General features: G+C 47.4%; 2 long non-coding RNA genes across 4 annotated transcripts in view; one reads left to right on the top strand and one right to left on the bottom strand.

The window, feature by feature from the left end:
* Nucleotides 1-8768, top strand: part of LOC131423385 (uncharacterized) — a 33216-nt gene extending 24448 nt beyond the window's left edge. The window contains exon 3 of the long non-coding RNA XR_009224867.1: nucleotides 97-8768. This is a non-coding gene — a long non-coding RNA (uncharacterized LOC131423385). The remainder of the gene's footprint in view (nucleotides 1-96) is intronic.
* On the bottom strand, nucleotides 3073-22931 carry LOC124078890 (uncharacterized). Of its 3 annotated transcripts, XR_009224866.1 has the most exons (7): nucleotides 22304-22931; nucleotides 21550-21621; nucleotides 21184-21367; nucleotides 13361-13550; nucleotides 12691-12741; nucleotides 5742-11630; nucleotides 3073-4182 (listed from the first exon to the last, which is right to left on the bottom strand). It is a non-coding gene; the product is annotated as an uncharacterized LOC124078890 (long non-coding RNA). The 3 variants fall into 3 exon arrangements; XR_006847093.2 differs by lacking the exon at nucleotides 21184-21367 and having other exon boundaries at nucleotides 22304-22930; XR_006847092.2 differs by lacking the exons at nucleotides 12691-12741; nucleotides 21184-21367 and having other exon boundaries at nucleotides 22304-22929.
* Between the last annotated feature and the right edge of the window lie 48 nt (nucleotides 22932-22979).

The following is a 22979-nucleotide window of genomic DNA, read 5'->3' as shown; positions in this document are numbered from 1 at the left end:
TTTTAAATGGACATGTTTCTTTCTCTTCCTCTCTCCCTAATGTCTCCCCCTCCCTAATGTCAGGGGAAACAGGATTACTTTTCTTCTCTATTTCAGGTGGATTTATCTTTTCTGAATAGCATCCACCATAGGAATGAAGTCATCCTGACTTGGGGATGGTACCAGAAGATTTCAGAAATGACTCCCAAATTAACAAGTGAGTTACAACTCCAGACAATGGAATGTAGCCTTTGAATCATCTCTTTAAAAGCTTCCTGTTCCTGCTGATGGACAGAATCATAACCTTTGGGACAGGAGTCCCCTGTGTTTCTTCTTTGCTAGCAAAGCAGTAAACCTTCTTTTTCCTTTTTTCTCAAAACCATGTCCTCATTATTGGATTGACATTGGGGACAAGGACCTGTAATGGGTTCACTTGATGCTTTGACTATATCACTTGTGGCTTTGAAACTTACATTTAAAAAAAATTTTTTTTCTAATATTTTCCATAAACTTCTCCTTTCTGATCTCTCTAATCTAATTTTCTCTGAATTACCTCTTTAAAGCCCCACCTACCTCCTGTGGATGGGCAGAATCACAGCTTTTGGAACAGGAGTCCCTTGTGTTTCTTCTTTGCTAGTAAAGCAATAAACCTTCTTTTTCTTTTCTTTTTTTCCCCCCAAAACCATATCCTTGTTACTGGATTGGCATCGGGGATAAGCACCAAGCTTTTGGCAACAGATGGAGCTTTTGGCAGAAAATTTGGCCAAGAAAGCTCTCCACCTGGGGGTAGTCCTGGCTTTCTAAGGAACCCCACTTCCATGCTGAGGATGTAAGGTGAACTGCTGAGAGCCAACTGCTGAAGAGTTAGGAGAGTTGCCTTGTGTTAAACCGGAGGAGCTGTTCCTGTGAGTAAAGGGAGGAACTGAGGGATGATCCCAGCAGCTGCCGAAGCTCTTTTGCTTCAGGGAACCCTTGCCTTCTCTCCCTGAACAGTACAGGTTGCTCCATCATGGTCCACTTTGAGAAGAAGGAAACTGAACTCAGGAAAGTCGCAACACTCATGACCATTTGTAAGTCCCCTGGTGTGAACACCAAGACCCTTGATTCCACACATCTGGTTCCTTTTTTGGAGAACATCTGGTTTCTCTTTCTGCAGACATCCGTGGTGCCACTGGTGTAGGAGTCATGGTTAAGTGGGACTCAAGAACCAACCTAGGGCTGGGTGCTGTGGCGCATGCCTGTAATCCCAGCAGCTCGGGAGGCTGAGGCAGGAGGATCATGAGTTCAAAGCCAGCCTCAGCAAAAGCAAGGTGCTAAACAACTCCATGAGACCCTGTCTCTAAATAAAATACAAAATAGGGCTGGGGATCTGGCTCAGTGGTTGAGTGCCCTGAGTTCAATCCCTGATACCCTCCCCCTTCCCTAAAAAGAGCCTAAGGATATGAACTCCCTTTTGATTTGTTCTAGGTTCCATCTGTTCATTGGCCTTAGACTTAGGAATTCCCTTTGGTTGTTAGTTTTGGCCATGGTTTCGGGGCTCCTCTCTGCTTGTCTCTGAGTGCTTCTTTTTTGTACAGTCTTGCAATTGCAGTTGGTCTGCCAAAGGTGAAATGAGTTGAAGAAAAGACCACCAATATAGGTATAAGCCTGTCTAACATAATGTTTTACTGTAATAATCTGGCTTTTGAATAGCTTTCTGGATTATTATACAATCTTGTAGTTGGAGTTGGTCTGTGAGGGGTAAAACATATGAAAGAGATTCTGTATGTTCAGGCATTTATGCAGTTGCGTGATAAGGAATTTGAATCATCAGGAACTAACTTGAAGGTGCCAAAAGTCACTGCCTTTGGTGTGCAAGGATAGCAGAACATGAGAAGAAAGGGTTAAAAAAGATTTAAATACTTTAAACCCAGTGCTGGCATTCCTGGCACTGTTTCTCAGCCTGGCCCCAGACAGCCACAGATCATCTCACTGAGGTCAAAGACACAAGCCCTAAACTGGGGGTGGGGATCCCAGAAAAGCTTCTGGGCTATAGAAAAATGGCCAAAGAGAACCTGGACTCTGCCCTGCCTTCCAGCCCCTTGTGCCCTGTATGTGTGTGTGTGTGTGTGTGTGTGGCGGGGGTGGGGGTGGGGATGGAGTCTTCTGGCCACAAAGAATGTGGCAGTAGGTTCCAGCATTGTCAGTATATGACCTAGGGACAGGAATAGTCTCTACTTAAAGATCTGACAGGACATCCCATTTGGCCAGGGGATATTCCTCACTGGGGCAGAGCAATTCTTGCTGTAATAGTATCCCATCAAACTAGATGCCTGGGGAAACTGGTAGAATAAATAACTACATCGAAAAAAGAAAAGGCCAACCTGTGTTTTGAAGGCAGCCTCTGCAAAGGGATGCTTAGTATTAGAAAAAGAGCCCCAAATAGCCTCTGGGTACTACTGACAGTCGGGAACTCACTTAAAGTCGATGGCATCATGATAATGATAAGGCAGACAGGTCAGCCTCAAAAATAGCCTGTGCTCCAACCCCTTGAATGCAACTGGGGAGAAAGAAAGACTAAGGCATAGTTTTTGTATATGCTGTTTTGTCCAATTCTCTTCTGGGATGAAATTTGTTGTGTAAATTAAACATACAGATAACATTCTCAAGAACTGTTTCAGAATATGAATTTAAATAAGGATCAAAAACTGGAAAAGATAAAAGAAAGTTACAGGTATGAAAATATACGGAAAATTAATGTTTCTGGATGAGAAAGTATTTTGGTAAAGTAATATTCTTATGCTAAAGTCCAAGATGAAAGAGAACAAAACTAAGGATGTGAAGTTGTGACTGTGATTTTACCAAAAAAAGAGAAAGAGTAACTTTTGTACATCAACAAGCTTGATTGCAGACATAACTTTTTTTTTTTTTTTAAGTTGTAGATGGGCACAATACCTTATTTTATTTTTATGTGGTGTAAGAATCAAACCCAGTGCCTCACACCTGCTAGGTAAGTGTTCTACCACTGAGCCACAACCCCAGCCCTGCAGAAAGAGAAACATGACCTTTACAATAAAGAGGAGCTAAACCACAATGAGCTCTCTAGAAATCCTGTTGACTTTTTAAAAATATCTTGTTTACTAGGAGAAAGGCTTATATATTACAATTAAGGTGGGGATCTTTTGGACACTACATCATTTGGAGTATTTGTGGTACATCGTTACCCCCTCTATGCTCATTATTTAACCCTTTAAGTCAAAAAACATCATTATCTTCTAGGCTTAACATTTTATATAATGCCGTAATCTTAATTTCTCTCTCTGTTACTCCCTCCCCACCCCAATAGCTGCTTCTGTAGTTGACCCAATGTTTCATTGTAAAAGGGAGACAAACATGAAAGCAATAAACAATAGCATAATCCATTCTATGTCAATTAAACTTTTGAATCCACCAAGAATAGAAAAACCATCCTCCAAAGAGTGAGCTTGGTTCCCAAGCCTTAATGCCCTTTCAGGTTTGAACTAGTACATGTGCTAGTTGTTGTTGTTTTTTTTTTTCAATTTAATTAATAAGTTTAAATTTTATATAAGAAAAGTATACATATTTTTATGACCATTAAAGTGTCCAGACTTCCTTTTAAGCCTTAGTCCTTTATGAATTTTTTTCAATTAGTTATATATAACAGCAGAATGCATTTTGACTATTAAACACAAATGGAGGCAACTTTTCATTTCTCTGGTTAGACACAGTGCACAGTCACCCCATTCCTGCAATCATACATGTACATAGATTAATACAATCCACCTCATTCCACCATCCTTCCCACTCCCATATCCCCTCCCCTCCCACACTCCCCTCTGCCCAATCCAAAGTCCCTCCCATCTTCCCTTGCCCCGCCCCCCATTATGGGTTAGCTGTGTGTTTGGTTGTTGTCAGTCCTGTAGTAAAGACCAAGGAAAGGACTGTGCATATGACAGAAGTAAGGGGTGGCAATGCACCACAGTATGAGAGCCCTCTTACAGGATGAAACAGTCCATTTGTCCTGTTGCCTAGTTTATTTTCCTCCTTGCATTGATCAGCCAGCCCTCAAGTGGCTGAAGCAGGGCTGCTGTTTCCTCAAGCTTTGGTGTGTGCAGGCTAGCTAGCTTCCAGGGTGACCAGAGCAGGGCTAGTGTCCTTCTGATCCTCAAGCTTCTCTGGTGTTTCCTTCTTCCTGATGGTCAGCTGAAGGGGAGCAAAAGAATGTACATGAGATTCTATTACAGACAGTCTAAAAACAAACCAAAAAGAACAAAATATTACATAATACACTATGTATATGTGTGTGAGTATATATATGTGTGTGTGTGTGTGTGTGTGTGTGTGTGTACACACACACACATACATTTGGTGATACTGTAAAGAGGAGTAAAAAAGTTGTGGACACTGCTCCCTGTGTGTGCGGCAGAGGTGGGGGATATCCTGGAAGGTTTGAACTACATAGATTTATCTCAATGTAACTTTAAACAAATTTGAAAACAGCTTTTAATTCCATGAGCCTGACCCAACATTTCATGCTTTGGTTTATGACCTTCCATATATTATTATTTCCTCTAAAAACATGATGTAAATTTCAACTCCCTACCTCACAGGTCAGTTGTCATCCAAAGGTGCACTTCTAGGTGTGTCACCTTTAGTCTGAGAATATATTTCTGCATGGAAATATTGCTGAATGCCTACCTGGCTCCCAAGGTGAGGTAGTGCAGAACAACTTGATTTGCCCATGGCTTATTGTCGGGAGCTGCCTTGGATGCAGACGCCTTTAAGCCCTGATGCACCGGGTTCTGAACAATTATTGCATTCAGTCTGGCAGGGCAGTGCCAGGTTGCAGTAATGTGGGCGTCACCCCAGCTCAGATAACAAGGCATGGCTCCAGGTGTAGGCATCACCCACTGGGGTTGAGTTACACTCATCTGTTCCCTTGTATTCCGACCCCTTTGCCCTTTTTGGGATAAAATGTTCTATGGAAACTCCCCTTGTGTGTGTCTCCTATGTAACAATAAAGAATTCCAGTGGCTCTATGTCTTTCCATGGGCCCTTAGGTTCACAGAGCCATCCCCGGATTATTGAAAAGGTACTTCTGTGTGGTTGTGTGCCTTCTTTGTCATTTTCTTAAGTTATTGGAATAGTCAGATTTATGAACCACGCATTAGGTCTCCAGCTATGACAGATGGTGATAGCTTATCATCCTCACCATCTTTGTTTTACCAGATGCAAAACCAAGGTTGTACCTAGTTCTGGACCCTGGACAAGGTCACCTAGTTAAAAGGGATGTGAATTCAGCTCTACCAACTCTGATGCCTTTGCCTCTCCCCACACTACCCTTTGCAAGACAAAACTAGGTAACATATTTTTCCTTTCTTGATAATCTCATGGAAGAAGCCAATGTCAGACTAAGTTTGGTAGTTCTAGGAGGGTATTTTCCCAAGAGGGGGCTTTTCCCCAAGTCCAGGTGGGTGGAGTCTGTCCAGTCTGGCTCATACCACTGCCCAGAGCCCAAGAGCCCAGATGGCTTTCTCTGGAATCCAGAGTCCCCTTCAGAGAGGAGTGTGAGGGTGAGTTAGGAAGCTGCTTCCAGGCTGGACTCCCAGAGCAGCCAGAGATCCCTCTCCAGCTTGCCCCACAGGGTCAAGGTCCAGAGGAGGCCAGTAGCTCCACCTCTGCCCCCTCACCAGCAGGCTGGACCCACCTAGCCCTGCCCACTGCCTGCTGTGAGGACTGCAACCTTTGTTTAAAGTACTCACTTGTTTTCCTTGGATGAGTTCCCTGAGTCAGCACAACTCCTGCTCAAGGGCCCAGAAGGACTGGTGGGTGGTCCTGGGGGAGGAAAGGCAGGCGGCAAGCGGTGGGCTCTGATGAGGCGACTGGGATGGAGACTGCCCAACTTCCCAGCTTCTGTGGTCTTGGGCAGCACAGCAGCATCTTTGGGATGGAATCACTGAAGAGGCCTCATGGAGTGGTAGCATCTGGTGGCAGCAGCAGCAACATGTAGCTGCTTCAGGCATAGGGCATCAGGCGAGGGAGGTCCGGAGTTGAGAGTTGGCATGGGGGTGGCAACAGCTGAGGTGTTGGCATCCAGCTGCAGTTTGGGAGATCCCTTGCTGCATACTCACTGTGGCGGTGGCAGCAGAAGAGTCCAGAAGCTGCTGTGGTGACAACAGAGGGATGTTGCCATGATCATTTCTGTCCTGCAGTGCCACAGGAGTCTGGCTGCAGTGGGTGAAGTGGGCATCCAGTGCTGAGTATCGCTGTCTTGCGTCCATGATGGAGTCTGGTGGTGGCAGCAGCAACATGCAGCTTCATCCGGGAGCCGGCATGGGGCACTGGAGTCAGGCATCATGGTGGGGGGTGAAGGGCATTGACGTTGGGCCCTTGGTGGGCAGCATCATAGTCCAGCTGGGGTTTGGGAGTTTGGTTGCTGCACGGTGGCGGCAGCACCAGTAGAGTCTGGAAACGGGGCTGAGGACACAGAGGCGTCCAGTGGTGAGCATCTTCATCCTGCTGGGGTAACAGGAATACTGCTGCAGTGGCATCTGGCGACCATGTGGGGAGTCCCGTGGCTACAGTGAAGAGCTCCAGGCTGGTGGCGGCAGCGAGGGCGCAGGGCAGTGAGCCTCAGAGTGGAAGGGCGACGAGAGGCTGGAATGGCCTCTGCAGTGGCTGTTCCAGGCCCTGGGTCTTGGTCCTGGCTGAGCGGCCTGTTCAGGAAGCAGCACGAGGGGGGTGGCAATACCCAGGCAGCTGCTGAGGACCTTAGGCTGCCCACACCTGCCTCGCCTGGCACTGGCCATGAGCCCGCCGGGTGGCTGCTCGCCCCATCCCCGATGTGGCCTCTGCGGGGGAACTAGGCCATCTGCCAGGTGGGGCAGCCTTGGGAGAGGACCCTCACCTTCCTAAGAGACATCCCACCTGGGCTGTGGGGGGAGGGAGCAGAGGAACTAGGACCTCTTCATCCTCAAAGTGCATTTCTGATTGGAAGCATTTCCTCTCAGAACTGGAACAGGACAAGGATGCCCTCTCTCACCTTCTACTCTACATAGTCCCTGATACTCTAGCCAGAGTTTAAACTATACTGCTGTTTAAACTCCAGTACAGCTTAGACTACATGACAGAGCTGTAGATGAAAGAAATTAAAGGGATAGGAATAGGGGAAGAAGAACTCATACTATCCCTATTTGCTGATGACATGATTCTACACATAGAGGATCCAAAAAAACTCCACCAGAAAACTTCTAATATTAACAAATTCAGCAATGTCACAGGATATGAAATCAATATTCATAAATCAAATGCATTTCTATCTATTAGTGATGAACCCTCTGAAAGAGAAATTAGGAAAACTATCCCATTCACAATAGCCTCAAAAATGAAATATTTGGGTATAAATTTAACAAAAGAGATGAAAGACCTATACAATGAAAACTAAAGAAAGAAATTGAAAAGACTTTCAAAGATGGTGGACCAGAGGGAAGCAGCATCTGTGTTGCTCTGTGATCCAGATCTCTCCTAGTAGGAATTCTGCATCTCTTGAGAGTGTTAGAGGCCCCTGTACAGCTTCTCTCTACAGAAATGACCAGCGCTGTGACCTCACGCAGGACTCAGGGCCTCAGTGTCCGAGCAGGACCCAAAGCCAAAGTTGCAGTTCACTTAAGACTTGGCCAGCGCCTTAGCAGAACCACCTACCAACACATCTGCAGACCGCTGAGACTCGCTCCACTCCCACGCAGGTCACTCAGCTGCTACCTCCCCACAGCACAAGGCCATCGGTTCCCCTGACATCACACCGACTACATCTTGGAAAGCATTCCTTGCCATTTTGAGGTGGGCGTGGCTATCGGATCCCTACCCTTTTGAGCAGGTACCTGATTCCAATTCCTCCCTCATGGCCACACTATCATAAACCTTATACAGATTTAATGTGATTCCAATTAAAATCCCAATAACATTCCTCATAGAAATAGAAAAAGTAATCATGAAATTCATTTGGAAAAATAGACACAGAGAAATCCTTATTGACAAAGCAATCCTTAGCAAAAAGAGTGAAGTAGGAGACATCACAATATCAAAACTTAAACTACTACAGATCTGTAGTAACAAAAACGGCATGCTATTGGCACCAAAATACACATGTAGACCAATGGTCCAAAATAGAAGATACAGAGAAAAACCCACATAAATGTAGTTATCTCATTCTTGACAAAGGTGCCGAAAACATACATTAGCTAAACGATAGCCTCTTCAACAATGGTGCTGGGGAAACTGTAAATCCATATGTAGCAGACTGAAATTAAACCACGATCTCTCACCTTGCACAAACACTCAAAGTAGATTAAGGACCTAGGAATTAGACCAGAGACCCTGTACTTAAGAAATAAAATCAAGAATTAATAATGGGATGGATTCAAACTTAAAAGCTTCTTCTCAGCAAAGGAAACAATAATATGAAGAGAGAGCTCACAGAGTGGGAGAACATCTTTACTGCACGCACATTAGATAAAACACTAATTTCCAGGATATATTAAAAACTCAAAAACTTCAACACCCAAAGAATAAATAACCCAATAAATAAATGGGCTAAGGAAATGGACAGACACTTCACAGAAGAAGATACACAGTCGATCAACAAATGTATGAAAATATGTTCAACTTCACCAGAAATTAGAGAAATGCAAATCAAAACTACTCTAAGACCATCTTACTCCAGCCAGAATGGCAGTTAACAAGAATACAAGCAACAATAAGTGTTGGTGAGGATGTGGGGGGGGGGGGAAGGTATACTCATACATTGCTAGTGGCATTGCAAATTGGTGCAACCACTCTGGAAAGCAGTATGGAGCTTCCTCAAAAAACATGGAATGGAACCTCCATTTGACCCAGAAATTCCACTCCTCAATCTATACCCAAAAGACTTAACATCAGCATACTAGAGTGATGCAGCCACATCAATGTTTATAGCAGCTCAAGTCACAGTAGGTAAACTGTGGAACCAACCTAGAAGTCCTTCAAGAGCTAAATCGATAAAGAAAATGTGGTATATGTGCACAATGGAATCAGCTTTAAAAGAGAATAAAATTATGACACTTGCAGGTAAGTGGATGGAGTTGGAGAATATTATGTAAGTGAAAAAAGCTAATCCTCAAAAACAACAGGCTGAATGTTCTCCCTGATAAGTGGATGCTGATCCATAATGAGGGGGGCAAGGGAAGAATGGAGGAACTTGGGGCAAAGGGGAAGGATAGGAGGGACGGGCATGGGGTAGGAAAGAGGGTGGAATGAGACGGATATCATTACCCTAGGTACATGCAGGACTGCACATATGGTGCAACTCTACATCGTGTTCTACCAGAGAAATGAAAAGCTGTGCTCCATTTCTGTACAAAGAACCAAAGTGAATTCTGCTGTTATGTACAACTAATTAGAGCTAATTAATTTTTTTTAAGTACATTTCTTTGTCTAAGGGTGGCAGAAGACCAAGACCAAGGACGGCAGGTCTTGGGGTTCCCTCTGCCATCTATGCCCTCCACCCTTGTCCCGCCCCAGGGATGCGCTTTGAGGGGGAGGATTTGTAGCCCCACCCCCCACTGCCTCTGCTCTCAGTGGCCACAGCCCAGGAGAGATGTCGCTGGGGAGGGTGGGTGTCCTCTCCAAAGGCTGCCCCGGCTGGTAGCGGGCCTACTCCTCCCGCAGAGGCCGCAACCCAGGGAGGGGCAGGGCGAACCCGGGGTGGGGCGAGCTGCCACCCGGGGGGCTCAGGGCCGGTGCCAGGCGCCACCTGCGTGGGCAGCATAAGGTCCTCAGAGGCTGTGTGGGTACCGCCGCCTGCCGTGTCCTGCTTCCTGAGCAGGCAGGCCCTGCCAGGAGCAAGACAAGTGGCCTGGGGTAGCCACAGCACAGGGCACCCCATCCTCTGGTCGCCCTCTGACTCTGAGGCCCGCTGCCCTACGCTGTCGCTGTCGCCACAGCCAGCGCTCCACACTGTGGCCACTGGAGTCCCGACCTGGCCACCAGTAATGCTGCCAACACCTCCACTGCACTGGAAGCAGACTCCCGCCACCGCCAATGGATGAGGATGCTCCTATTTGGACACCTATTTCCATGCAGCCACCGATTCAACTGGACTCCCCCCAAAGGGCCTTAGGGCACCTAGGCTCGCTGATGAATGTCCTGCCCGCAGAGGGATGCCGCTGGTTGCTGGGAACCTCCAATGTGGAACCCTAATGTGGAACGTTGAGGATGGCTGCTGTTCGCTTCCACCCTGCAACTGGACTCCTCCACAGGTGGCGCCTACACCTCCAGGCTTGGGGAGGGTGTGGGCACCCCATTTTATCTGTGCCACCTGTTCATCCTGCCAGGGGATTAATTCACTAATTGGCTTTAGGCTCTCATAACAGGATCATTTCCCCTCTAAACCTTCTTGCATTGTCTCACCCATGAGCTTTTAGGGGACACCGAGAAACTCAACCATATCGCGTCTTCATCAGATAGCTTAGCAAGATCTTCTTCATGACTTGCTGTAGCTTCTACATCAGCACTTGCTGCTTCACCCTGCACTTGTCTTATATGGAGATGGGCCTCTTGCCTCCAACATCATGAACCAAATTCTGCCACCTTCAGACTTCTTCTGGAGCTTTCTCCCTTCTCTTGGCATCAGAAAAATCTAATGTTTTGGCCTTATCTGGATGCGGTTTTGGCTTAAGGGAACGTGGCTTGTTTCATCTGTTCTCCAGACTATGAAAACTTTATCCCTATCAGCTGTTTTGCTTTCTTATCATTCACATATGCCCTGGAGCAGCACTTTAATTTTCTTTATGAACATTTCCCTTGCATTCTCATTGGGACTAACTATTCAAGAGGCACAGCTTTTTTTTTCTATCCTTTCTTTCCTTCTTTCTTTCTTTCTTTTTTTAATAGTTTTAGATCAACAGCATGCCTTTCTTTGTTTAGTTTTTTTTTTTTTTTTTTTTTTTTTTTTTGTAGTGCTAAGGATTGAACTCAGTGCCTCATACATTCTAGGCAAGCACTCTGCCACTGAGCTACAGCCCAGCCCAAGGCACAGCTTTCTATTTGGAATGCAAAACATGGAACTCTTCCTTTTATTCCAACTGTTCAGTCCATTACAGAGTAATTAACTGGTCTAACTTCAATATTGTTTGTTGAGAGCCACAGCCGAAGGGGCCCCAGCAAACTTCCAGCTGCCAGCAAACTTCCAGCTGCTGGCTGATGGTTGGCTCACAGCGGCCCCAGCAACATCTAGCTGATTGGCTCCTCGGCCCCAGCAACATCTAGCTGATTGGCTCCTCTGCGGTGATGCTCATTGGACTGTTTCCCTGCCCTTTCAGACCACGGAGCTGCTCATTGGGGGACTTTTTTGGCTCCGCCCACGTGACCCAGCCAATCGGCCTCAAGAGCAGGAGGATTGTGGGAGGTGGAGAGAAGCTTGTGTGGGAGAGAGAGGCTTGTGGAAAGCCGGTGGTGGCAGTTGAGGCTCTGAGGGTTTTTCCTGAGAGGCTGTTTTGTTTGGCCTGTGTGGTTCTAAAAATAAAGTTAGTTTCTTTTGACAAGTGGCTCCTGATTGTGTCCAGCCAGACTGCGGCAATTGTTTCTTAGGGAATGAGAAGAAGGTGAGTCATGATCTGTGGAGCAATAAGAAGACACATATTAAGTTTGCTGTCTTATATGAACAGGGTTTGTAGTGTCACATGACATCTAACCTAGTTAACGTCACAGAACACAGTAGGGGATAAAATGCCCTGAAATCCTCACCACCCTTTAGGCAGTCATCTCGGCTCCATGCACAGGGGCCCCACAGGACCCCTGTGCTCTAAGGGGGCTCCATCTTCAGCTACTCAGTGCTGGGGGTGGCACAGCCTGGTGAATGGATTGAGCACTATTGTGTCAACATAAATGTTTGCTACTAAAATACTTACAATGCCATCCCAGACATTTAAAAAAAACCACCATCACAAAAAATAAAATAGACAGTTTTAGTGGGAGGAGGCGGATAGCTGTGGTGGGGCATCTGGCACAATGCGCAGGTGCTCACACGCGGGAGGTGCCCTCAAGGACTTTAGAACTAGGGCAGCGAGAAAACATTCTAGGAGAAGTGGAGGCTTCTGGTCTAATCGTTTCTTGACCCCCTGCCTCTGGCATTTGTGTGTGTGTGAATTTTATGTAGCTGCCAGGGAAGATGGCTGACTTTGAAAGAATGGGATGGCAGCTTGGGTCACCACCTGTACCAACTGGAAGATAATGATGTAAAGGGCCTCTCCTTCAGCTGGAACCTCCCAAGGCCCCCTGCATGGGGAGCTTCCCAGAGAGTGTCCAAGCAGGTCACATGCAGCAGAGCTAAGGGGGCAAAACTGTGAGGCACATGTGTGGGTAGGATTCTCCCCTCACTTTCTGTCCAGTCTCTATACAAAAAAGCATGGGCAATCCAGGCTGGGATTGGCTGTGCTGGAGAGGGATCCTCACAGGGCCTGGCTCTGAGGCTCCAGCCACGCCTCTCTTCCTTGGGTACCCAGAATCCCACCACAGCTTGCTTTGTTCCTTCTATAGAGTAAGCCCCAGACCTCTGTCCTCTGCTGGGAAACAACAGGGTAGACCCTGAGGTCTGCCCAGCCATCCTCTACAACAGCCCCCCAAGTGACCACTCTCGAGACAGCAGCCCTCCCTCTTGGCCCAAAGACCACTCACTTCTTGTCTTGAAGGTACTCCTCCTCAACATATGGCTGGAGGCGTCCATACCTAGAGAATACCAGGAGGCTGTGACCTCTAATATCCTGTGTCCCTCATCTGTCGAGATGCCTGGTGGACTTGACTAACTTACTGACAATAATGGGAGCTCAGGAGGGCTGGGAGAGTTTGTCTGCACTGATTCCTAAATGACAGGCCAAGTGCCTGCCAAAGGTAGGTGCTTCATATATATTTGAGCCATGAATGAACCCAACCACCTGCTGCCTGGCTACCTCAGGGCCAGGACCCTCTCAGTTGACCCCAGGGGTCCCTGTTCTGTCTACAGGCAGGTTGGAACCCTCCCAGATGCAACCCACAGACTCCTTCCCAAATGTGGAAACTGCTTTTCCTGAGGCCTCAGAAGAGTGAGGTCTGAGGCAGAGAACTTCCTCTCAGGGAGGGGACAGGCCCCCAGGGAAAGGCCAGAGCCATCGCCAGCCTGTGTCCCAGGACCACTCTGAGGCAAACACTCCTAGGGCTCATCCTACTTGGATTTCTAAACACCCAGGCAGAGTTCTCCTCTGAAAAACCCTACTTTCCTCAGAGCTGATGGAGGTTCAGAGTGATGCCCGGCATTCCCAACACCAGGCCAGGAGATGGCCATGGGCCAGGGCTTGGAGGTCATACACACCTTTTACCCAGCAGCTCCAGAGCCTTCTGGGTACTGGCCAAATCCTGGTACAAATACAAAACCCCATGGACATAGGGGGTGTTACCCTGCTGCAGGGCAGGCACCAGGCCATCCTCGAGCTCCCAGAGAAGTATGTGAGGGTTTCCACAAGACAGGACACATCCACTGATGAGCCTTGGTCATCTTCTCCCTAGGATGGGCAATCAAAGAGGGACATTTCAACAGGAAAACGGTAGCCATTTGCAAAAGGAATCACTGCCATACGTCAGGGGAAATCAAAATATTTTCCCTCCATATTCTCAGGAGACATCACACACACACACACACACACACACACACACACACACACACACTAACCTGGTGAGATCTGGCACTTTTGAAAGGGGAATCTGAATGTGGGTTAAACTATGGACACCTGTGGTGCCCTGTCCTGTCTCACTTCTGGTCTCCTTGGGAAAAATTGCCAGAGTCGTTGGGACACAGCGCTGACCCAGCACCTCCACACTCAGGAAAAGCCCTGAGGCTTAAGCACCCACAGATCTGTAGACAACAAGAACTCATGGCTCTGGGCTTGCTGTCTCAACACCAGTGAGCAGACTGGGACTGTTTGTGGACTGTGAGTGCCTAGCTACCAGGGTTCCAAGTTCTGTGAGTTCCATGGCCAAGGAAGTGAGGTCACTGTCTCAGGAAGTCCTTTGCTGAGTCCCTTTCTTACACAAGATGGTTCCAATGGCCCACTGGGCTGCAGTCTTCCCATGACATAGGCACAGGTGGACCCAGTTACACCAACACACCCTGGATCAGGCCCTCAGACAGGCCCGGGTGTAGCCAGCTCCCTTGGTTTGGGGAGACAGAGCTTGGTTGAGACCCTTCCCCTTCTTGTGGGTATGTGTGTGGCCCTGAGGAAGTCATTGTGCCTTGCAGGGCCTCCATAGCTTCTCAACATGTTCCCAGGGGTCATTCTAGCATCTGCTTTAGAGGTTGTCATCAGGGACATGTGCCCACACATACATGGACTCCCTGAGAAACCCTAATCCAGGAGTCATGTGTCTCTAATGCACAAATATACAGATAACATGACATAGGAAGTTAAGGGACAAAGGATGACATCCAACTTTACCATGACCTGAGTCCCACAGTGACAGAGGGAAAGTCAGCTCCTCTCTTGGCCATGGTCCCCACTCTGCACCACTGGAGGGTTATTTTCAGAGATAGCCTCCCCTTTGCCATAGAATTCTAATTCCTGTGCGAAATCAAATTGCCCCAATGTCTCTTCTGATCGTATGATGGGGTACACTACAGGGGATTTCAAACACCACAGCATCCTGTGCCCAAAGCCTGTAGCTCCCTCCTCTCTCAGTGGATCCACATCAGCATCTGGTTTCTAAGAAACAGAAATCAACAAGCCTCATGGGATATCACTTCCAAGTTTGAGTCACGGGAAGTCTAACTTAGTCTGGCTCCACAGGCCCACAGCAGAGGGCACTGCTGAAATTCCAGAGGTTTGTGGGGAAAGTTGGTGGGGCAGCAGGCAGAGACCTGAGGACCCCATGAAATGGCAAGGAGGTGGCATTTCTGTGCCTCCATTTCTACACGCCTCCCATAGGTGAAAATGCTAGGGCTAAAAAATTCACTGATACACAAAACATATAAGAAGCAAGGATGGTGTGGAATGGCCAAGAATTTGTTCCATAGCATGGCCATGACCACGGAAACGGACTTCTCTATCTCCATGTCTTTAGGGAAAGGCAAAGCCACTTCCTTTTGTTTTGTGTGCAGTTTAAAGCAGCAGTTTCCTCCTATTCTTCCAACTAAACTTTGGAGGCAAGATCCCAGTAGTATGAACAAAGAAGCATCTCAGAGGCAATAGTACTCAATAGCTGAGGCTACTGGAGCAGAGAGAAGGACAGACAATTCAGCTTTGAGGTCTGGAAAGGGAATAGGAGACCAGTCCCTGCAGGGGACACTCACAAACCTAATGCTTGTTCACTGAGCGCCCTGTGCTCACTGTTGAATGGAACATGAGGAGCTGATGTCTTTCCATCTCCTAAGGAACTTCCAGATTTAGCTAGCCATCCCAGGAGACTCAGGACCATCATCCTTGTGCACACAGAGCTAAGTGGCTGCTCATTACCTTCCCACCAAAGGTGAGAGGCAGGTGATGCTAAGTTCTTTGAACTGATACTGAATTGAAAAATATTTTAATTGTATATGCTCTCCTGAAAATACCAGTAAATTCATCAGCTTCAAATTACTATAAGAAAGAACTAAAGGGGAGAAGATATGTTAAGCAAAGTAAAGATATGACAAGAATTCAACTTCCAAATGACCTAAATGCACTTGCAGCTTCTGTGCTATTTCCTGTTGCTTATAATACATAGCAGGTTTCATATGTGCTGATGGTGCCTTACAGGCTCCTGGCCTAACAGGAGAGGCTTTCCTCACACTAGAGCAGCTTCACCAAGCATCTGGATTTACACAGCTGCAAATTTTGAAAAGTAACACTAAATGATATCTCTCAAGATAAAGATGTCTGCTCAAAAACAAATATTAAAACTAGATAAAATTCTACTAGAATACAAAAATGTAGAAACTACGATGACATAACAAAATATTTATTAAACTCTAAGCATGTTATTTATTGACCCCCAAACAAATATTCCTATAGCATTTCTAAAAGACATCATCCTTATTCTTCCTTGAATTGCTTCTATCCATCAGAAAGATGTCATGTTCTTAAGGCTGGTTGATTTATTCCCTTCAAATGTGAATAAAAACCCAAATCTCAAAATTCCACAAAACCATTTATAAGAAGGGAAAATGTCCTTCATCCAATTCACAATGCAGCTGAAAAAAATCCCAATAAAACCAGAAACAGCCTATGAGAAGGTTTCATAAGAATTGCAATTAGCTATAGAATGGTATACAGAAACCAGTTTTTTAAACACTTGAAAGTGCTCCTCAGCCACATCAGAAGCAACTAAGATATTTATTTACCACCTATTAACTCAATTTCCACAAGGAAAAAAAAAATCTTCCTCATGCTAAACACGATAGATGAAGGAAATGCAATGTCAAAGAACAGCTCTCTTTGGTCATCAGCTCTGCGCTTCCCAGTTCACACTGAGGTTGACTTTCATCTTGCCCACATGGACCAGGACACTTAATTAACACACAGTCAGGGAGCCTGCCCTAGAAGGCTACTACTCCCCAGAGACTAGTACATGTGCTCCTTTGGCTTTCTTGACACTAACAGGTTATGAACATCCTTTCTTCTTAAAGAATAGGCTGATGGTGCTGGGGTTTGGGTCAGTGGTAGAGTGCTTGCCTAGCATGTGTGAGGCACTGGGCTCAATTGTCAGCACCACATATAAATAAATAAAATAAAGGTCCATTGACAACTAAAAAACAATATCAAAAAAAAAAAAAAAAAAGAATAGGCTGGTGAACACAGCACATCAGCTGTTTCATGTGAGTACTGATATCTATTAGTTGTTGATAGCTGTCCCATTCTCAGGGTTACCTGCTATTAAAAGGCAAGCTCACTGGGGAAGCACTGAGGACTCCTATCATAGCCTCCTGCTGAAAACCTCTATTGAACTCCTGCTTCAATCCTAAGCCTGCTGCTTCCCCAAACACAAGTCTGTTGCATGATTTTACAAAGAGGGGGAACTGATGGAAATCACTGAGGGTCTGGAACACCTGAAGAAGGTCAGCCTGGCAAGTGACTAGGTCCTCTTCCAGTCTGACCTCTTTGGAACAATTTGGAAGAAAATGATTTCTAGACAAGTCACTTGATAACAAATTTATAGTTTCATATTTGAAAGCACCACCAACGAAAGCTTTAGTTACCAGTCAAGATATGCAGTTCATGGGTGTGTCATTATGAGAAGTAACCAAGAAAAGGGTTGTGGCTGAACTCGGACCATAGAGAACCCTCAGTGATCCACAGTGGCATTGGGCAGGGGGAGAGGTAGGGTCAATATGGGTAAATTCAATGCTCAGGACAATATTAAGAAGACTGTTAGATTAATTACCCCAGCCCTTTACAATAACAAACCATCCATTTAAGATCCACTCTCCCTCCTCCTGGCCATTTCCTAACAAAAGTACTAAGAGGCTCAGATCTGGCCAAAATGAAAGGCCCAGCAGGGCTTGGAGGCACACACCCGTAGTCCAAGCATTGGGGAAGATGGGACAGGAAAATATGGAGTTCAAAACTAGCCTCAGCAAGCTAGAGAGGTCTGAAGCAACTTAGCTAGACTCTGTCTCTAAATAAACATATTTTAAAAAAAAAGTCTGAGGATGTGTCTTAGTGGTTAAGAAACCCAGGTTCAATATCTGGTATAAAAATAAATAAATGAATGACTCATCAAATTTTCAGTCCTCCGGATGGTTCTGTATTTTCAGCAGTGCCCATCAGGAACCATGGCGATGAGGTTACCTTCTAGAAAGCCAATCACATTATATATTCCCACATCCAATACTGCTCAAAAACCTGTTCCCCTGGTTTGGATTCATCTCAATGAAATGCCTGACTGTGCCAGCAATGCTCCTGGGCAACGACTGTGAAGCACTTGACAACTACTACACTCAAGGCAGGCAAGGCTGGCATCCTGCACCTTTGGGTTCAAAGGCTGGAGAGTCCAGGTTCTGGCAGGGACTGCCCTGGCTTATTCTCCTTTGTGGGACTTTCCAGGACTTGGGCACCATGGGTCCAGCTTAGGACCTGCTAAGACACCCTAGCTATGGGTGCTTCTAATTTTACTGCCATCTCCAAAGTCATCCGAAGCAGAAACCCCTACGATCAATGCAGGGGACCAACACCATTTCCAGAAAGGCCACCTGCACTTGAAAGTCCATGCTGTGGAATCACTGGCTTCTACGACTACAGACCTCCCTCCAGATGTGATACTGGCCTTTGGAGCACTGAGCATCTGCTCCAAAAGAAGAGAAACTCCAAGCCCAGACAGCAAGCCTGGAGCATGAAAACCTGCAGCACCTCTAACCAGAATACCTCCAGTGACCAAGGGACAAAAGACAAGCAGCAAACATGAGCAGGGAGTCACCAATGCCCCTCCATTTAATGCTTGACACAAAGGCCACCCAAGCAGAAATCGAGGGGCCAGCACCACCCCAGAAAGACCAACTTGCATGACTATGCCCTTGGCAGTGTCCTCAGTGGAACCTGAGAGCAGAGAACCTGGGAGCAGCCTGTGGGTAATGAGCATCTCCTTTCTAAGAGGAGGGACCCTCGAGCACCAGACAGACCTATGAGGCAAGCTTGGGCCTGACTCTCTGTGGCCCCCACCACCAGAGTATTTCCATGGTGACCAAGTTACACAGGACAAACAGCAACCATGATCTTGGAGCCACCTAGGCCCCTCCTTTCAGTGCCATCCCCAAAGGGCCCGCCCAAGCAGAAATGCCCAAGTTTGCCTCGGGGCACCAGCACCACCATGAGCAAGGCTGCATCTAGGTGCACATCTGTGCTGGCCTCTCAACCTGGCAGCTCAGCTGGACCAGCCACCAGACCATCCTCTTCCAGGTCAGGACCCACTCCTGTGGGGTCCAAGAGAAAACTCTTTTGCTAAGATGACATCCACCTTCTCCCACATGGGACCTGGTGGCAGACTGCTTAGATGCATAGCACAGGTCTCACCCTGACCTCTGTGATCCTGGGGCAAAGTGGAGGCTCAGAGACATGATGTCCCCTTCCCTCTCACTTCCTGGCAGCTTTGCCCTCAGAGTTGGGTAGCAGGAGCCTTTCATTTTACTTGGCTCTCTGGTCAGGCTCCTCACTACTACAGAGGCCCTGTCCTGGCTCTCTGGTTTCCTTGTTGTTTGAGCATCTGGGAGTTCTCTGTCCTTAGGCCATTTGCTTGGATGGGGAAATTTGAAATTGGCTTGTGGTCCAGATAATGAGAAGGGATATGAGGTGCACAGAGGAACCACAATGTTTGGAAGGTCTCCTTCATAATATGTAAGTATAGGAAATATTAAGCCCAGACTACTCACTAGAAAGAATTTTCACAGAGTGCTCTGCTTATAGCTATAAATCTGTGACCAAGAAAAAATTATTTTCCCACTCTAACAGAGCATGGCCTCTGTATGGGCCAGAATCAAGAGAAAAATGGCCTTTAAGGAGGTCACTGAATTATTAGTCTTATGCAAATAGAATTGTTTTGTCAAAGACCAGGAAAATGGGATGAAATACGTAATTTTTTTATTCTACATAAATAAGCCTGTTCTAGACTCCTGGTGGGAAGACCTCCAGAAGCCTCTGCCACCTGGTGGGGGAGAGTGGAGAGCCACAGGGTGGGGTGGGTGAGCTGAGCCAGTGAGGTGCATGGGCTGCAGTCCTTCAGGGACCCTCAGTTGACCTTCACAAGAGAATCACAGAGGACAGGGTGGCTGAATCAGGAAGGCTGGAGGGATTTTCAGGTAACTTTAAAATAAATCTCACTGTGGGGAAGTGGGGCAAAGAGGAGGTGAGTCAGATGCCCCTTGGCTACCACTGGACAAAGGGGAGTGAGCAGAGGAAGGGTGTGCCACCCTGCCTGCCTCAAGGTCACCTGGGGTATGGAGCTGGGGCAGAGGCCTTCACAGGCCCACATTCCCAGCTACCTAGACCACTGGACCTTGAACCCAGATTCCTGAAGGTGACAGGAGCCAGGGGCTCACCTCCTGCCAGGTACCATCCTGCATGTTCCAGCTGCTACCAGCAACTCAGGTTTCAAGCTCCAACCAGGTCATCACCCCCTTATAGAAGCTTCCTAGACTTTTTATACCCCAAGTGGGGACCATGTGGTGCCCCATCCATGTTCTACTAACACCTCTTCTTGTTACTTGTCACAAGAACCCAAACTGTCATTCAGTCGCTCAGTGTTTCTCCAGTGTCCCCTGCATGCCAAGTGACATAGAAAGACATAAACTAATCCATGTGAATGAATAGACAGTGACAACCTGAGGCCAGTTCTCTACAGCAAAAATCCTTGGTCCTCTGAGAACAAATAACCAAAAACCAGGCCTGACAGGGTAGTAGAGAGTGCAGGGAGGGCTTCCTCAAGGGGGTGATGGCTCAAGATCTGAAATAGAAGTAGAAATTACTTCTCTGGGCCTCAGTTTCTCCAGCTCTAAAGCAGGGAGATCCTGTGTGTCACCCACCACTGCCCCTACAGAGCCGACCTGGAGTTCAAGTTAAGACAGATGTGGGGACAAGGTGCAGGGAAAAGAGCTACATGGAAATGGCCAGCAGCTTTGAGCTTTTTGTCTTGTTATGGGCGAGGCAGGGAGGAGGTGAGAGCTGGGAGGGGTGGAATAGGGCCAGTGGAGGTGGTGAGAAGGGAGGGTTTGGGGAAGTTCAAGGCACAGACTCAAAGACAGTTGGAGGATGGAGCAGGGAGGGGTGGTGTCTCCCTGCCAGACCTGGCTCTTTCCATGGTGTGGCCCAACCTTCTTTTCCTTCTGAATCCTGTCCCCCTCCGTCCCTGCACCCCCAGCTGCTCACAGGTCATTCCTCTGCCTGACCCACACACTCCCGCTGCCTGGCCTTGCTCATGCAGTCCCCTCACTCGATCCCCTCCCTCTCCTATTGGTCTCCCCCTCTGGACGAATTCCCCAGCCACACCCATCTCTTCATTCTTCTCTGAGCCCCCCACCCCAACTTGATGGGTCCCCCCCTTCCAAGCTCCCGGCATCAGGCCTCCCCTGCAGGGTTCTGCACATGAGGCTCTGGAGCCAGATTTCCAGAATTCCAGTCCCAGCTCTTCCAGGCAGGACCTTGACTAACTCATAATTCATGTCCTTTCCCAGAGCCTCACCTTTACCACCAGGGAAATGGGTGATATGATTCCCTCTGTAAATATATGCAGCCTGGTTCATGGAGGTATTGATGCTCCGAGGTGGAATTCAGGGTTCCTGTAAGGGGGCGCCTTTTGGCACTTAAAGGAGTGGCCCTCGTGGCTCCAAGAACAGAGTTGGTTTTTGTCCCCTGTAAAGTGACCACTATAGGGATGGTCTAGTTAGTGGCGCTGAATATGTCGAAGCCCCATTTACCCTGTAAATGCTGTCTCATGCTTCTCTTTCCTTCACTTGGGGAGGAGATGAACAGAACCCCAAAGACAGATATGAGATCCGGGAGCTAGTTTGGGCTCCCAGGTTCCTGGATTGCATGGGGACAAACTTACAAGTCAAGGTGGCCTTTCTGAGGGTGGTGATGGTTCCTCCCAGGAGAGCTTCAGGGGTTCTGCACGGTCAGGCTTTGGGGGACAGCATGAATTGCACAAACATCAGTGGTTGCTTACCCTGGTTTGTATTTTGCCTTCTCTCCCTTGGTCCTCATGGTGGTGCTCTGCCTAGGGGCAGGCCCTGGAGCTGTTCTATCCCAAACTTGCCCCATGGTGTTCTCTGGTTTGGGGGGGTCCCTCTACTTTTTTAGCAGATGCCCATTTCTGCCATGGGAGATGGAAGAACTGGGGACAAATCTGTCCTCCAAGTTGCAATTGAGGCAACTGACACTGGCAGCATTAAGGGGGATGAATCTTGGTTGTCCCATGCTGACTGGGCTGCCTGTTCTTGGGACAAACACTGTTCACAGTCCCTGGCCTCTGAGTAGCAGCTGCAGAGGCTGATGGACTAGTTGCTCCAGTGGACTTGCAGCCTGGCTGCCAGCAGAATGTGTGTGGGTGCTGGCATGGGCCCCCACGGTGGGATTTCTACGTCTGTCAGCACCAAGGGCTGAGTGGGTTGGGCTGCCCAGGCTGGGGGGCCTGCTATCAATGGTGGGAATGGAGCTACCCCTGGACCTGGAGATCCCAGGTGTCCAAACTACTGACAGCTGGCAGAGGTGGGGGCTCTGGGCTTCTTCCTGTCAGAAACCCCAGGTGGGATGGTGGCTCCAGGGATGAGGGGCTTCTTCCCTCGGGGAGCGTGTTTAGGTACCTTTCAAGACGGCAGACTGAGGAATCAGACCAGAGACTCTGCGTCTAATAGAAGATAAAGTTGGTCCTCATCTTCATCTCGTGGGGGCAGGCCCCAAATTCCTTAATAAGACTCCTATAGCACAAGAGTTAAAACCAAGAATCAACAAATGGGACGAATTCAAACTGAAAAAGTTTTTTCTCAGCAAGAGAAATAATATGCGAGGTGAATAGGGAGCCTACATCCTGGGAACCAATTTTTACCCCTCAAACATCAGATAGAGCTCTAATCTCTAGAGTGTACAAAGAACTCAAAAAGTTAAACAACAAAAAAGCAGATAACCCAATCAACAAATGGGCCAAGGACTTGGACAGAAACTTCTCAGAAGAGGACATACCATCAATTAACAAATACATGAAAAAATGCTCACCATCTCTAGCAATCAGAGAAATGCAAATCAAAACCACCCTAAGATACCATCTCACTCCAGTCAGAGAGGCAGCCATTATGAAGTCAAACAACAATAAGTGCTGGGGAGGATGGGGGGGGGGGTAAGGTACACTCATACATTGCTGGTGGGACTGCAAATTGGTGCAGCCAATTTGGAAAGCAGTATGGAGATTCCTTGGAAAGCTGGGAATGGAACCACCATTTGACCCAGCTATTCTCCTTCTCGGACTATACCCAAAAGACCTAA

This window comes from Marmota monax, unplaced genomic scaffold, assembly GCF_021218885.2.
Source record: "Marmota monax isolate L192 unplaced genomic scaffold, Marmota_monax_Labrador192_F-V1.1 WCK01_AAM20220418_F8-fsc00569, whole genome shotgun sequence".
Classification (NCBI taxonomy): domain Eukaryota; kingdom Metazoa; phylum Chordata; class Mammalia; order Rodentia; family Sciuridae; genus Marmota; species Marmota monax.
The sequence above is the reverse complement of the archived record's forward strand: the minus strand, read 5'-3'. Positions and strand labels throughout refer to the sequence as shown.